Source organism: Nerophis lumbriciformis, linkage group LG24 (genome assembly GCF_033978685.3).
Source record: "Nerophis lumbriciformis linkage group LG24, RoL_Nlum_v2.1, whole genome shotgun sequence".
Taxonomy (NCBI): Eukaryota; Metazoa; Chordata; class Actinopteri; order Syngnathiformes; family Syngnathidae; genus Nerophis; species Nerophis lumbriciformis.
In genome coordinates, this window is record NC_084571.2 from 8540687 (window position 1) to 8547500 (window position 6814).

Sequence of the window (6814 nt, forward strand, 5' to 3'; positions counted from 1 at the left end):
AGTTGGTGAAAGTTGAGTATCTCACCTCTCACCTGAATAGTAGATGGTTGTGGACATAAACTGAGAAGTTGGTCAACTTTGACATCCCAACTTACATGTTGCGGTAGTATTCTGTCTTTATTTGTCGTTATGTTAATAATGTTCATCAGTCAACTTATTGGTGTTAATTTTCAATCAAGATAAAAAAAAATAATATCACAATCAAATTACAGGATGTAGTTTGCTCATTGTCCTCGACTGGTGCACTAACATCATGTGGTTTATATTTTTTACATATGTAGCATAATCTACAAAGATACAACGAATTGCTATTGCGACATCTAGTGGACACATTTCAAACAGCTGTTTCTTTCATTCAAAAATTGTGGCTCATTTTTATACTTGGCAAACCCATCCCGAAGGCCGGATAAAACCTGTTCAGCCCGCGGGCCGTACGTTTGACACCGCTTATCTAAAGTATGCGTTCCCAAGGTGACGGACTTAGAGAAACCTTTTCAGGAAAAGTGTGTTTGCTCCTTTGACGGTTTGCTAGCTAGTGAAAAGTCCATGTGATCGTCAATAAGATGCCGTTCTTAAACGATTCCTACTGGAAACATTTGAGTTGTGCGAGAGCCAGGAGGGCCCCTCTGACGATCCAGACCTCACCCTCCCAGTAGTGGGTGGACAAAAGCCAGAATCCACCAGGTTGCTACGCTTCCTGATCCCTCCCATTACGCTCGGTGCCCTCCCGGCTCCGCAGACTTGGCACGGCCGGCCAGCCGACTTCAAAGTGGGCTCTGACCTCGCATACCGGGTGAGGTTCGGATTAACGAGCTCTGGACATCAAACATTCGGATCTCCCCCCCACACGCGAGGCATCAAACCCGAGTCGGCGGACAAAAACGTTGAAAGATCAGCCATGGAAGTTTAAACGTGGTGACCAGCGTGGAGGATGTTCCTCAACAGTCCAATTAGGTGGCGTGTGGGAGAGCGCCACTCGCTGGGCTGCCGGCCAAACAGCAGGATCTTCAGGATTCTTTTGAACCACTCAAACAGTCACTTTGTGTCAACACTTTTTTACTCCATCCATGTTTTATTGCGGACAAAAGTACTCATTAAGTGTTCTTACCGCTTCCTTTTGACAGCGTAGGCTTCAGTTCGTGATGTCTTACACACACTCGGACCTGATAACTGGCCAGGCGGTGCTATTAGGACCTACTTAATCATCCAAAAGGAGCGACTGAGGTTTTGAAATGGATGCCAAAGCTAACGAGGAGTCGCTTGCTTTGATCAGCAGGAGAACTGCACTTGTTGTAATTTCATCAGGTTTTGGCTTGGGCGTATCACTTGGTTCCAGGAGGAGAGAGACGAGGAATAAAGGCCAGAGTCGTCGTTAAGTTGATGGACGATGACGTCGCCGTCTCAAACAGGTCTAGAGCGCCAGATCCGGGGGTGAGATCAAGGCGGGCAATATTGGGAGGAATATTACAGCGAGCAGGAAAACCGATAACGTGGTAGAGAAAGTCAAAGACCTTCCTCGGATGCCAGACTAGCAAGAAAAGGTTTGTGGTACTTCCTCAACTTACAAGCGCAAGGATATGACTGAGTTCCCAACTTACCGCAACTCACCATCACCTGTTGAAATCAATTGATATCAATTTATTTGTATTATCATTTTTAAATAGAATCCCATTTTCTTTCTCCTGTGTGGAGAGGTTATTAGGTGACCACAGATGAGGCGCTAGCTGTTCAAAGTCAGGACCCGGGGTGGACCACTCATCTGTGCATCAATTGGTGACATCTCTGCGCTGCTGACTTGTCTCCACTCAAGATGATCTCCTGCTGGCCCCACTATGGACTGGACTCTCACACTATGAACTAGATCCACCGGTAGCCCAAGGGGGAAGGGGGGTTTGGAGTCCCCACATCTGCGGTCCCCTCCAAGGTTTCTCATTGTATCCCATCGGGTTGAGTTTTTTCTTGCCCTGATGTGGGATCTGAGCCGAGGATGTCGTTGTGGCTTGTGCAGCCCTTTGAGACACTTGTGATTAAGGGCTATATAAATAAACTTTGATTGATTGATTGATTTATCGTAAATTCCGGACTATAAGCCACTACTTTTTTCCTACGCTTTAAAACGAATGATAAAATAAAACGGTACGGCTTATTTATGGATTGTTCTTCGCCAACGGCCATGTTTTGTGTTCAGTAGTTTCCAATAAACTCGGGCAGAGTCACTGAAAAGGTGCGTTGTTGTTTGTGCTCTGTCGTCATCTTTTGGACGAGTTCGCTCACTGCAGGTGTTGTGGGTTGAAAATGTACTTCTTGTTTTAATGCCTTGAACCGGAAGTACAACTGTCTGGAGCATTTCTGCGTTAAAGTTAAAGACCCAACGATTGTCACACACACACTGGGTGTGGGGAAATTTGTCCTCTGCATTTGACCCATCCCCTTGCTCACCCGCTGGGAAGTGAGGGGAGCACTGAGCAGCAGCGTGGCTGCGCTCGAGAATCATTTGGTGATTTAACCCCCAATTCCAACCCTTGATGCTGAGTGCCAAGCAGGGAGGCAATGGGTCCCATTTTTTGTAGTCTTTGGTATGACTCGGCCGGGGGTTTGAACTCACGACCTCCCAGTCTCAGGGCAGACACTCTAACCACAAGGCCACTGAGCTGGCATTTCATACATCACTCCAAGCAACGTAAGTAAGTTTTACAATGTAACTAAAACAATTCTTACTTACGAAACCGTCCCACGTTTGATTGTTTGTAGGAGTGTTTTAATGCATAATTTGTATGTGCTATCGTAATGTAATGAAGATAGCGTCGTTAGTATTAGCTAATATACTAACACATTTAAAGGACACCGTTGGTGTGTTGGTTCCTAAAGTCAACAAGTCTTGGTAAAAAAAATAAAAATAAAGTTTTCAGATTCGTTGCGCCATGGTCATGGAATAAATTCCAAAAAGATCTGAGGTTACCTGAACTCATCACTTTGGGGGACTTTCAGGCCATTTTTTAAGGATCAATAAACTGTTTCTATTGGGATTTGTATTTGTTTTCAAATTGTTTTTATTGGAAAAAAATGTTTTACTTTTTACTTTTACTATGTTTTTATTGTAAGTAATTTGTACTTTTAACTGTAGTGTATAACTGCTCCTGTTTTTTGTTGTTATATTTAGTTATGAAACCTGTTTTTGCTGCCCTCTTGGTCGGGTCACTCTTGTAAAAGACATTTTAACCTCAATTTAAATAAAGGAAAATGAAAATGAATTAATTATTTTTGTGTTAGTATTATTAACTTACAATGGCATTCTTTTTTATTGCTTCAGTTTCACAAATTCCTCAATAAATTCACCAATACGTCACCGTGGATTTATTGAGTCTGTTTAGCTGATTTGAGAGCTAGCTTGCACAGTTAGTAGGCCCATGAAGATGACTTCTGTTTTGTTTGATCTTCCGTTTTACTGCCGTGTTACAGACACCGTTTGGAAACAAATAAGGTATGTAAATAAACATTTACAGAATCTTACTCTGTAAATAACTCATTTTGCAATGTATATATCTGCGACTTATAGTCCGGTGCGGCTAATATATTTAAACATACTTTTCCCCCCTAAAATTTAGTGGGTGCGGCTCGTATACAGGTGCGCTCTCTAGTCCAGATATTAAATATTGCATGAAAAACAAATGTAGCACAAACTACAGTAATTCTTTGAAGTAATGTAATAATAATGGATTGCATTTGACTTTAAAATCTGTCTGTTCTGTTCTGATTGGCATCCAACCGTCTCATTAGAGTTACCCAGGAGAGAAGCTGAGGTAGCAACAAGTAATGGCCTTGAAAAAAGGGATATTCTTAGTTGTGATATTTCCCACAATCAGAGTAATGGGGGAGAAGAGTGGACACTTTTCAAGTGATATTATATCGCTGATATTTGGCATTTTACGTAAATCGATATCGGCCTTTTTGTTGGATAACTTTTGTTTGTATTCATTTAAGTATAAAAAATAATTTCATTGTCAATCACTTTCCCCAATTATGCTGCTATATTGAGCTGCTGCATAGCCTCTGAGTTGGTGAAAGTTAATTCTAGATTATAAATCATGCCTCTCACCTGGATAATAGAAGGTACTGGACATAAACCGAGAAGTTGGTCAACTTTGACATCCAACTTAGACCCGGAGCTGGTGAGAAAGACACAAATAAACACTTTTTTTTAACACTGTGTGTAAATGATGATTCATGCTGCATCTAAAAGAGAAGATATAAACATCCCATCAGTCAACAACCTAGTGAGAGCAGACATTGTACAGTAAGTGATTGATTTATTATGTTAATAGTTTGTATTTCTTGTTTAGCACTTAGCAATACTGCTACATGATGCCTAGTGTTTCACTAAAGCTGCATCTGTTTAGCACACAGCTTCTAAAACTTGTAGTTCATCCTCCTTATATTCAGGCTCAAAAATATAGGTTTCTGGATAATCAATTGTCTCAAAGTTGTCTCTCATGAAGTCTGCCATAATTAGTAGTGTTGTTGAAGGAAAAGTGAACGTTGTGATGTGTCTGTGAAATTAATATGCCGCCGTATGCTTAAATGAGTAAAATATATAAATATTACATGTTACTATGAATATTACTACATTACATATATACTTACAGCGTTTATATAAAACCTTGATGGAGGTTTTTGGATGTTTTTTAGAGCGCTTTATAGGCGGGATAAAACTTCATTGTTAGCAGTCTTTTGCTACCATTTATTTATGAGTTAGGATGCATAAAAAAGCGAAGCACACGTGTTCTTGTCTCACATAAGGACTGTGAATTATGGACACAATTAAAAAAAAAGTGCAGGACCAGCAAAAGTCCAAAACTAAGTCACTGCATGTCAGCCACTTGCACTCGAAATACACAGCCGCCAAAAATTGACCGACTGCATCAGTTAATGATGCGGCCAATGAGGTGCGAGGTGGTGGCCCCCTGCCCCTCAGTGCCCCCTCTGGGCAGCGGCCCTGCCGGGAAAGCTCAACAGATGACGACACGGCAAGCCTTAAATAAGTGGACAGCGTTCGTAAAATGAGAAACGGCGGCAGGACACACACACACACACACACACACACACACACACACACACACACACACACACACACACACACTCATCAAAGGCTATTGTGTCCACATGGGCCCCCGCATTGCAGCATGGTGACAAGCAGAGCAGATTTGTTGGCTGCGTGGTGACGCATCAAGCTGGCTCTGAGGCTCCACAAGCATCATCAGGACGCGAGCGCGGGTCCAACAACACGCAGACTCTCTGGTGCCCCCATGTCTGCACTCGAGGGGAACATTGGGACACTCACAGCCAAGGCTGCTCACTGCCAGGTCCAATGAGAAGACGTCAGTGAACACCTCTGACAGACTAAAACAATACTTCTTGATTACCAAACACTCTGCATAATAAAAGTGATGAAGTATCACTGAACTTCATGCTGCTCCTTGAGGTCACATCAGAACACGCAGACATATTTATCTAACAACTACCATGCAAGGATGGTCTTTAAAACAACAGTCCGGGGTCTCCATTGTGGTATTTTAGCCTTCATAATGTGCCACACATTTTCAATGGGAGACAGGTCTGGACTACAGGCAGACCAGTCTAGTACCCGCACGCTTTTACTATGAAGCCACGCTGTTGTAACACGTTGGCTTGGCATTGTCTTGCTGAAATAAGCAGGGGCGTCCATGATAACGTTGCTTGGTTGGCGCCATATGTTGATCCAAAACTTGTATGTACCTTTCAGCATATTATTGCCTTGGACACTAATACACCCCCATACCATCACAGATGCTGGCTTTTGAACTTCGCGCATATAACAATCTGGATGGTTCTTTTCCTTTTTGACACGACGTCCACAGTTTCCAAGAACAATTTAAAATGTGGACTCGTCAGACCACAGAACATTTTCCCACTTTGCATCAGTCCATCTTAGATGAGCTCGGGCCCAGCGAAGCTGGGGCCATTTCTGGGTGTTGTTGATAAATGGCTTTCACTTTGCATAGTAGAGTTTTAACTTGCACATACAGATGTAGTGACAAACTGTAGTTACTGACAGTGGTTTTCTGAAGTGTTACTGAGCCCATGTGGTGATATCCTTTACACACCGATGTCGCTTTTTGATGCAGTAGGGGATCGAAGGTCCATAATATAATTGCTTACGTGCAGTGATTTCTCCAGATTCTCTGAACCATTTGATGATATTACGGATCGTAGATGGTGAAATCCCTAATTTCCTTGCAATAGCTGGTTGAGAAATGTTGTTCTTAAACAATTTGCTCAAGAATTTGTTCACAAAGTGGTGACCCTTGCCCCATCTTTGTTTGTGAATGACTGAGCATTTCATGGAAGCTGCTTTTATATCCGCCTGTTCACCAGTGGGATGTTCCAAATAAGTGTTTTGATGATAATTCCTCAACTTTCTCAGTCTTTTTTGCCATTTGTGCCAGCTTTTTTGAAACATGTTGCAGGCATCAAATTCCAAATGAGCTAATATTTGCAAAAAATAAGCAAGTTGACCAGTTCAAACATTAAATATCTTGTCTTTGCAGTCTATTCAATTAAATATAAGTTGAAAAGTATTTGCAAATCATTGTATTTTGTTTTTATTTACGATTTACACAACGTGCCAACCTCACTGGTTTTGGGGTTTGTATTTTTATGCATCCTGTTAAATATATGATGTGCAATAACGTCTTTATTGAGCATGAGAATGCTATCAGCTGTTCACACATTGTCACCTTCCTTGATCACTGATGGTGTCTTTAGTGCTGACACCTTT